The following is a 10,920-nucleotide window of genomic DNA, read 5'->3' as shown; positions in this document are numbered from 1 at the left end:
TTCTTTGACATAATTGGTATAGAATCTCAAACACAAAATAAAATCCCCAAAATTGTTTAGTTTTTCCAATTTGAATTATTCAGGAACACAACTGGTTTCTAGGGTATGATATCCGGACTTTCAAGTTCATGATACTACTACGTAGAGTATACTTGTCACGTGCGACATTATTTTACAGGTCAAGTTTCTGGTGTTGTTGTTGAAGACAAGTTGTGGAGTTCTTAGATAATTTCAATTTGCATTAAATAAATAACTTATGTTCATAATTGTTGTTGATTTCTTGTCTATAATTTCTCATGTTGTCTATAAATTTTATTAATTATTTTGTCTCCCACTAATTTCGTCCGGGGACTATTGTTTGATGGCATGGGTGGTAATTAAGGCAATGGAGGTTGTCATACCCTAATTTCGTCTGGGGACTATTGTTTGATGGCATGCAACCTTTGGTTGACCGCTTCGAGGTACTTGACACCCTTTGTTGCACAATACGTGAAGTTCCGAGACATGCCGGAAATCAAAAGGAAGCATTGTTACGCAATCCGTGAAATTCTGTAACATGCTGGAAATCAAAAGGAAGTATTGTTACGCAACCCGTGAGTTTCCGTAACATTCCGAAAGCTAAAAAAGGAGTAATTACATGATCCGTAAGGTTCCGTAACCTTACAGAAAGAAAACAAGTATCGTTACGAAATTCGTAACGTTACGGAAAAAGAATCACCAAAAAAAGCAAAGGGGGTGTATTTAGTAAAAAAGGGGGTGCAAATAGCAACCAGACCCACTTAGGCCTTCCAGGATGTTCCTCCAGAAGGCGGTTGCTTCTGGAGGAAGCAACCTGGCTCGCCTGGGCGAGTTGAGCTCGCCTGGGCGAGCTGGGTGGCAAGCTCCTCCCCTATTTTCCTATAAATAGAGGGAGGAGTGAAGGAGAAAGGGGTTGAGCCCTTCTGGTACTTCGTAATCACTTAAAATTAGTGAGGAAAATTGTTTCCGTGAAGAAAATCCAAGCCGAGGCGCTTCCGTAACGTTTCCGTGGGTGATTTCGCGAAGATTCTCAACCGTTATTCATCGTTCGTCCTTCTTCGGTCTTCAACCGGTAAGTTCCCGAAATCGAACTTTTCAATTCATTCTATGTACCCTTCGTGGTCCCCATTTGTTTCGCGTACTTTTATTTTCGTTTCATTTACTTTCCGTACCCCCTTTTGACGTGCTTTAGTCATTTACTTAAGTCATTTTCTCGCCTAATCAAAAAATAAAATAAATTTCCACCGATTTTTGACGTGCTTTAGTCATTTACTTAAGTCATTTTCTCGGCTAATCAAAAAATAAAATAAATTTCCACCAATCATTTGATTTGTAATATTCGTTAATTTCTGTTAAAATGAAATCCGACAGTTCGGGCATGCCGTAACCACGTTGGATACCAAAAAGAGGTAAAATAATAATATAATAATCAAAAAATATCTTTTAGTAAAATAAACAAAAAAAAAAATCAATCGGACGTTTCTCTTTGGGATTTCTCTTTCTTAATTCAGTTGACTAATAACTAAAGTGAAACTAAGGCTAAAATCAACTCGCAAAGTCAAGCTCGTCCGCAAAAAAATCACTAAAAAGGATTTTAAGGTTCGATACCTCAGTTTTTCTCACCAAGTAAAAATGGGTCATTTTAAGGTCCAACGCCTTAAAAGGACCTCCTTCCAAGTAAAAAGAATTGCTTGATTTCCCCTTTAGAAAGAACTATGTAGATCTGATTTCCTCTTCGATGGAGGGTACGTAAGAGCAAGAGCCCCGCTTTTGTCGACCTCAAAAATTAAAAAAGAAATAAAAGTTTAGATACACAATTTCACACAATTCTAATTTAAGGCTGTTGTCCTTTGGGACAAACGTGAGAGGTGCTAATACCTTCCTCAAACGTAAATACAACTCCCGAATCTGGAATATTCTTCATAACCGGTTTCCTTCGATTTTTCTGACGTTTTCCACAAATAAACGTTGGTGGCGACTCCATGCATTTTCCTCCTTTTGAAGACGCACCCGTGAGCCTCGCCTCGCTCGCCCGCAAAAGGGTAGGTTGCGACAGTTGGCGACTCCAATGGGGACTGTTTTTGTGAGTTAGGCCTATTTTAGGAAATTGTGGAATTGTGAAACTTTGTGTGTGCATTTTGTGGAACTGTGTAAGTATAATAAATGTTGTATTTTCCACATTTTTACACTGCATTCTAAGCACCCACGGGTTTGAGTAAAAACGGGGCCCTATACCCGGGTCCATGGGAATCTAAGGAGTGGAGGTGAATCTATGGTCATGCTAGGTCTCCGACTTGCTTGATAATAGTGAAACCTCGTCTAGAGCTTTCTCTCTTTATAATGTGTTGTCGCTGGTATTCCATACCGCCACAATATTATTATCTTGAGTGATGATACCTCTAGAAAACAGCCATGTGAGATATGGATCGTTGGGAGTAGTTATTAAAGACCCCTAGATATTATCCTATAGGTCCCTAAATAGGGGCATGGAGCAGACACGCTCTGTGCCATTTGTTCTCATGCATTCTTCTGCGAATAGCACATAAATTATAGTTTTGCTATATAGCTAGTGATATTTTGTCTCTTTAGAGTAATGCGTCACTTTTTAATGCATACGTTGGGGCGCCGCAATGCCTAGAACGTAGTATTAAAAAGATGGGTCTTTTTTGGTCTCGTATATATAAATTACCACTTGTTTTTCTTTTCGTTTCATGCATGCGCATTCCATCATTCATATCGGAGCCTTGATTCACCCTTTTTTAGGTAAATGATGGGGACAAATCAAAATGGAAAAAGATTCTATCAAGTCAAGATTAAGGGCCTAGATGTCACCAGCCTTAAGGAGTTGGGACGGTTGATGGGACCCCTCCAAAGGCAAGCCTTCCGCAAAGTGTACGGAAAGATTTCAGATTTGACCACAGCGGAGGTATTTATGGAAGCCATTGTATCCCTCGCCCAATACTATGACCAGCCGTTGAGATGCTTCACGTTTGGGGACTTCCAAATAGTACCGACTGTTGAAGAATTTGAGGAGATTTTAGGATGCCCTCTTGGGGGAAGAAAACCGTATCTTTTCTCCGGGTTTCTTTCCTCCTTAAGCAAGATTGCAGCTGTGGTCGGAGATTTGGCGAGAGAGTTGGGTCGTATGAAGCAAACTTGAAACGGCGTAGTGAGCCTATGCGGAAATACTTGGAAGGCAAGGCAAGGGATATGGCGAATCAAGAGGAGTGGGTCCTATTTGCGGATATACTAGCTTTGCTAATCTTTGGGGTTGTCCTCTTTCCAAACGTGGACGGTTTGGTGGACCTAGCCACAATTGATGCTTTCCTTGCATATCACCATAGCAAGGAGAGCCCAGTGGTAGCTATCTTGGCGGACTTATTTGATACATTTGACCGAAGGTGCGAGAAGAACAGCGCACAGATTGTCTGCTGCTTACCCGCTCTTGGTGTGTGGTTGGTTTCGCACCTATTCCAACAAGACATAAGGCACCCGTGTCCGCTTCAAAGTTATCGCTCGTGCGTCAAAAAGAGAAGAGTAGATTGGGACCAATACTTGGCTGGGATAGGAGGCAGCACAATCAACTGGTTTCCACGATGGAAGGAAGGAAAGGAGGGAGTTCTCTTCTCATGTGGGGACTACCCAAACGTTCCGTTGATAGGGAAGAAGGGTTGTATTAACTATAATCCCGCACTTGCCATAAGACAGTTAGGGTACCCCTTGAGGGGAGCACCGACGGAAAAGAGCCTCTCGCCTTTCCTTGTGAGAGATTTTGGCGCGCAAAGTCTCAAGATTGTACAAAGAGTCCACAAGGCGTGGGAAAGCACGTTAAGGAAAGATAAAGAACTTAGGGACATCCGTAATGGCATCATCGATGGTTATCATGAATGGCTAAGAGTTCATACATGAGGGTTAGATTGGCTCTCCAAGTTGAAAATTATCAACGAGGAGAACTTCGAAGCTCCGAAAGAGGATGAAGAAGTCCAAGCTCTAAAATAAGAGCTAGGAAAGGCAAGACTTGCCAAAGAAAAATTCAAGTCAGCTGCTACAAACATCCGGAAAGAGTGTGCCGAGTTACGAGAGGAAAATGCGGCTACTGCAAGAGCCCTTGAACAACAAACCAAGAGGGCTCGCAAGGAAGAGTATGGCCAAGATAAATTCCGAAGAGCTTTGTGGGGCAGCAACAATGAGCTCAAGCTCCGGAGAGAGGAAAGAGACCAGTCACGAGTACATGGCATGGTCTTAAAGGAGGAGTTAGCTGCTTGCTCAAGATCCAAGATGAGTTTGGCCCAACACTTAGAAGCCACGGAGCAAAGCATGCTAGCTATAATAGGGCGGTACAAAGAAGAGTTAAACCAGTCTTTGACCCATGAACAAAAACTAGTAGAGGACTTCGCACAAGCGTACGACGAGAAGGAAGCAAGAGGGAGGGTGATTGATGCATTGCATCAAGAAGCGACCATGTGGATGGATAGGTTTGCCTTGACCTTAAATGGAAGTCAAGACCTCCCGCGACTACTAGCCAAAGCAAAGGCCATCGCTGAAGTGTGTTCAGCCCCAGAGGAAATTCACGGGCTAATCAATTACTGTCAACACATGATAGATTTAATGGCCTATATAATTAGAAACTGTTAGGTTCTGTTGTAACACTTTTGTATGATCTTGGCTAGATAAAAGCTTTTGTTCCATTTTATAGAAAGAGAAGTTCTGAAACTCATCACGTTGTCTAAAAAAGGCCTTGAGGTGGATCCAAGTGCTCTTATCATTCATTAGCATATTCATGTTTTGATGGCATACTCACCACTGTTTGTTTCTTTAGGAAACTCACCATAACTAAAAAAGTGCAAAGGCACCCCTATAACACCCGATCCAGAAGTAAGATGGATAACGAAGAGGGAGTGCAAGAACAGATGAAGGCCGACCTATTGGCCTTAAAAGATCAAATGGCTTCTATCACGGAGGCCATGCTAAAGATTCAAAAAAAACTATAGAAGATAATGCTACAGCGGCCACTTCCAATACAACTAGGGAAGCGGAACCGGTGCTATAGCCCGCAATAAAATTAGGCCGAGACAGAAACGCGACGGGTTTCAATCGGAGGTATAATCCTCAAGCCTACCCATATGGTTTGCCTCCAGACTTCACTCCCCGTACCACTCCAGACGATTTGAGCCAAGCCCCTGCCTTCGAGGGGTAGCTCCCTCCTCATGCCGACTCTCCATCCGCACCCGTTAAGGAACTCGTTCCCTTTGCAAAAGACAAGGGAAAGATTGATCTACTTGAAGAGAGGCTGAGAGCGGTAGAAGGCCTCGGCAACTATCCGTTCTCAGATTTAGCGGATCTGTGTCTGGTACCTGACATCATCATTCCCCCCAAGTTTAAAGTACCAGATTTTGATAAATATAAAGGGAAGACGTGTCCAAAAAGTCATCTTCGGATGTACTACCGAAGGATGGGGGCATATTCTATGGACGAAAAGCTGTTAATGTACTTCTTTCAAGACAGCTTAGCCGGAGCAGCAGTGGCGTGGTACACCAATCTGGAAGCTTCTCAGATCCGGTTATGGAAAGACTTTGCAACTGCCTTCATTAGGCAATACCAATACAACACGGATATGGCTCCTGATCGGAACCAACTTCAGAGCATGACCAAGCGGGAACATGAGTCCATTAAAGAATATGCTCAAAGGTGGAGAGACCTAGCAGCCTAAGTCGTCCCACCTATGAATGAAGACCTAGCAGCCTAAGTCGTCCCACCTATGAATGAAAGGGAAATGATCACGATTATGGTAGATACGTTGCCTACGTTCTACTACGAGAAGCTGATAGGATATATGCCGGCTAACTTTGTAGACCTCGTCTTCGCCGGAGAAAGAATTGAGTCCGGACTGAGGAAAGGCAAGTTTGAATATGCCTCCAACGTTGCCCCCAATAACAATAGAAGAGCCCCAGTGGTGGGCACATGGAAAAAGGAAGGAGATACCCACGCGGTCACGACCGCCCCAACATGGATGAAAACGCCCCAAAATGCCCAAAACTCATACCAACACAACCACCCGAACTTTTCGATCCGAGCTGGAAGCTCCCTCCCAACTCAAGTGGAAGGGCCTCCCGCAACGGAAAAAACGCCTGCCCAACACACAGCTCCAGCCACTCCCCGACCAGCCAATAATACATCTCCTGGCGCGAGCTATAACAATGCACGACGCCCCCCGAAAGATGAGTTCTCTCCTATTCCCATGGCATATTCCGAATTGTGGCCCTCATTATTGGAAAATCATTTGGTGGTGGCCATACCCGGAAAGGTCTTCCAGCCACCATACCCCAAGTGGTACAACTCGAATGCCACATGCGCATACCATAGTGGAGCCCTCGGACACAACATTGACTCTTGCCTGCCATTCAAGTATAAGGTGCAACACCTAATAAATGTCGGCTGGCTATCATTTCAAGAAGAGGGCCCCAATGTTAAAACCAATCCACTGGCCAGTCATGGAGGGGCTAGCATAAACGCCATCGAAAAGGATAGGCCGTCAGGGTCAAAGAGATTAGAAGATGTGGCTACGTCTAGACGATTCATCTACTAGTCGTTGCAGGCAGCATGCATGGTCTCTCGTGGCAGAGGCGAAAGTGACGAATGTCTGTTTCATCTCGGGGAATCACACGACATGGAAACCTGCCCCGGGGTGGAATAGTTACTTCAATGGCTCATGGACTGGGGGCTACTCGAAGTGCCCGAGGGAGATAGGGAAGAACCACAGATTTGCATGCAGTCAGAAGAAAGGAAGGTTCCCCCAAAGCCCTAGTAATATGTTTCACTAGGAATGTGACAGGCTCCAAGCCCAAGTACCCCCCGACAGTGCCCAAGCCAACGCCGTTTTCCTATCAAAGCAATAAGGTCGATCCATGGAAATATACCCCTCTTGCTTTTGGAGAAAGAGCTGCAACCGAGGTTGACTCCTTGTCAGCCAAGATGACCAACATCACCGGCCTTAGTGGCGTAACCCGTAGTGGCCGGGTGTTCGCTCCCCCTCACTCGGCGGAATTGCCCTCCAAGGGGAAAGCACCCATGATCCAAGAACCCGCAGACACGACCACCCCCACAAAAGAAGTGGATCCCCCGGTGGTAAAAGGAGCTGAAAAGATGGAAGGTCTTCAAGGAAAGGCAGTGACCTTGGAAGAGGCTAACGAGTTCCTTCGTCTCATCCAAGAAAGTGAGTTTAAAGTAGTTGAGCAACTGAATAAAACTCGGGCAAGGATCTCTTTGCTCGAACTGCTCATAAACTCCGAGCCTCATCGTGCACTATTGGTAAAGGTTCTCAACAAAGCCCACGTAGCACACAACATCTCAGTCGAGGGTTTTGAAGGCATTGTTAATCATATAACTACCAATAACTATATCGTGTTCATGGAAGAAGAGATTCCCGTCAAGGGGAGAGGGCACAACAAAGCTCTACATGTGTCTATCAGATGCATGGACCATGTCGTCGCTAAGGTGCTCATCGACAATGGTTCAAGTTTAAATGTGATGCCAAAGACCACCTTGGAGAAACTTCCTTTTAATGCGTCACGTCTAAAACCGAGTTTGATGGCAGTACGAGCTTTCAACGGTAGTCGGCGGGAGGTGATGGGGGAAATTCACATCCCCATTCAAATAGGCCCCCACACTTGCAATGTGGTTTTCCAAGTGATGGACATAAATCCCGCCTACAGCTGCCTTTTGGGGAGACCTTGGATTCACGCGCTAGGAGTGGTCCCTTCGACGCTTCACCAGAAATTGAAATTCGCGGTTGTTGACTCCTGGTAATAGTGTCGGGCGAAGAAGATATGTTGGTAAGCTGCCCCTCCTCCGCACCATATGTAGAAGCAGCGGAGGAATCATTGGAAACAGCTTTCCAATCCTTTGAGGTGGTGAGTTGTGCCTCTGTGGAAATGAGTCCGTTGCTACCTCGTCTCTCTAATGCGGCCCTAATGGTGGCACGGGTAATGCTCAGGCACGGTTATGAGCCCGGAATGGGTTTGGGCAAGGACAGCCACGGGAATGCCAATGTGGTTGACATTAGGGGGAACCCGTACAAATATGGGTTGGGGTATGAACCCGAGAAATCGGGAAGAAGGAATACGCCGTCAAGACTCCGGGCAGATAGGGCATCGCCCGACCATGTTAGCCAGTGTTTCACGAGTGTCGGGATAATGTTCGAGGAAGAGGTGGCGACAATAGGAGAGGAGTCTCCACAAAATCCGCCAAGTTTCATACGACCGTGCCATCCCAATTCCCAAGTAGGGAACTGGCGCGTGATGAGCCAGTCGGAAGTCTATAGTGATGATTCAATGTAATTAGAGGCTATAGATTCCTTTCTCTTTTGTTTTGTGAAATCTACCTTATTAAATAACAAAAAGATCTTGTTTCATCTGTTCTTGCGATCCCACCTTTTCTCATATCATTTTTCATGTTTTTGTTTTTTTGTCTTGAATGGTATAGATGTGAGGGTCGATTCTTTGAGGATCCTAACGAGGGTTTGATAATCGATTTTGACCGAGAAGTAAGTCAAACAGTAAACAAAGAAAAGGAAGAGGACGTCCTTTCACCAGAGTTGGAGAGGTTGATCGCTCAGGAAGAACGCGAAATGAAGCCTCATCATGAGGAAACCGAACTGATAAACTTAGGGACCGGAGAGGGAAAGAAAGAAATGAAAGTAGGAACCGCTATGACCGCACCTATCCGCCAAGGTTTGATAACCCTTCTTGAAGAATATCAAGACATATTCGCATGGTCGTACCAAGACATGCCAGGTCTGGACCTCGACATTGTGCAGCATAAGTTGCCATTGAATCCTGGGTCTTCCCCGATTAAGCAAAAACTACGAAGGATGAGACCCGAAATGTCTTTGAAAATTAAAGAAGAAGTAAAAAAGCAATTCGATGCGGGTTTCTTGGTTGTAGCTTGATACCCGGAAGGGGTAGCCAAAATCATCCCAGTCCCAAAAAACGACGGCAAAGTGCGAAGTGCGTAGACTATCGGGACTTAAACCGAGCCAGTCCTAAAGACAATTTTCCCTTGCCAAGTTCGCCCTTTTCTCTTTTATGGATGGTTTCTCAGGGTATAATCAGATAAAGATGGCACCCGAAGATGTGGAGAAGACTACTTTCGTCACCCTATGGGGAACATTCTGCTACAAAGTAATGGCCTTCGGGCTAAAAAATGCTGGGGCAACCTATCAGCGTGCCATGGTAGCTTTGTTCCATGACATGATGCATAAAGAGATAGAAGTCTACGTAGATGACATGATTTCCAAATCTCGGACCGAGGACGAACACCTCGTCAATCTGCGTAAGCTATTTGGAAGGCTGCGGAAATACCAACTGAAACTAAACCCCGCCAAGTGCACCTTCGGGGTAAAATCGGGGAAGTTATTGGGATTTATCGTGAGCCAGAAAGGGATAGAGATAGATCCTGAGAAAGTGAAGGTCATTCTTGAAATGCCAGAGCCATGCACGGAGAAGTAGGTTCGAGGTTTCCTGGGCAGGTTGAACTACATCGCGAGATTTATCTCGCAACTCACCCCTACCTGCGAGCCCATCTTCAAACTATTGTGTAAGAACCAGGCGGTCCTGTGGAACAGCGACTGCCAAGAGGCCTTCAAAAAAATCAAACAGAGCCCCGCGAATCCCCCGGTGCTCATGCCACCTGTAACAAGAAGACCTCTTTTCCTGTACATGACTGTGTTAGATGAGTCAACGTCTGGAGGAAGCAACCTGGCTCGCATGGGCGAGCTGAGCTCGCCTGTGCGAGCTGAGCTCTCTTGGGCAAGCTGGGTGGCAAGCTCCTCCCCTATTTTCCTATAAATAGAGGGAGAAGTGAAGGAGAAAGGGGTTCAGCCCTTCTGGTACTTCGTAACCACTTAAAATTAGTGAGGAAAATTGTTTCCGTGATGAAAATCCAAGCCGAGGCTTTTCCGTAACGTTTCCGTGGGTGATTTCGCGAAGATTCTCAACCGTTCTTCATCGTTCTTCGTCGTTCTTCGGTCTTCAACCAGTAAGTTCCCGAAATCGAACTTTTCAATTCATTCTATGTACCCTTGGTGGTCCCCATTTGTTTCGCGTACTTTTATTTTCGTTTCATCTACTTTCCGTACCCCCTTTTGACGTGCTTTAGTCATTTACTTAAGTCATTTTCTCGCCTAATCAAAAAATAAAATAAATTTACACCGATCATTTGATTTGTAATATCCGTTAATTTCTGTTAAAATGAAATCCGATCGTTCGGGCATGCCGTAACCACGTTGGAAACCAAAAATAGGTAAAATAATAATATAATAATCAAAAAATATCTTTTAGTAAAATAAACCAAAAAAACAATCAATCGGACGTTTCTCTTTGGGATTTCTCTTTCTTAATTCAATTGACTAATAACTAAAGTGAAACTAAGGCTAAAATCAACTCGCAAAGTCAAGCTTGTCCGCAAAAAAATCACTAAAAAGGATTTTAAGGTTCGATACCTCAGTTTTTCTCACCAAGTAAAAATGGGTCATTTTAAGGTCCAACGCCTTAAAAGGACATCCTTCCAAGTAAAAAGAATCGCTTGATTTCCCCTTTAGAAAGAACTACGTAGGTCTGATTTCCTCTTCGATGGAGGGTACGTAGGAGCAAGAGCCCCGCTTTTGTCGACCTCAAAAATTAAAAAAGAAATAAAAGTTTAGATACACAATTTCACACAATTCTAATTTAAGGCTGTTGTCCTTTGGGACAAACGTGAGAGGTGCTAATACCTTCCTCAAACGTAAATACAACTCCCGAATCTAGAATATTCTTCATGACCGGTTTCCTTCGGTTTTTTCGACATTTTCCACAAATAAACGTTGGTGGCGACTCCGTGCATTTTCCTCCTTTGGAAGACGCACCC

The sequence above is a fragment of the Glycine max genome, chromosome 1 (genome assembly GCF_000004515.6).
Source record: "Glycine max cultivar Williams 82 chromosome 1, Glycine_max_v4.0, whole genome shotgun sequence".
Lineage (NCBI taxonomy): Eukaryota > Viridiplantae > Streptophyta > Magnoliopsida > Fabales > Fabaceae > Glycine > Glycine max.
This window is presented reverse-complemented; position numbering follows the sequence as displayed.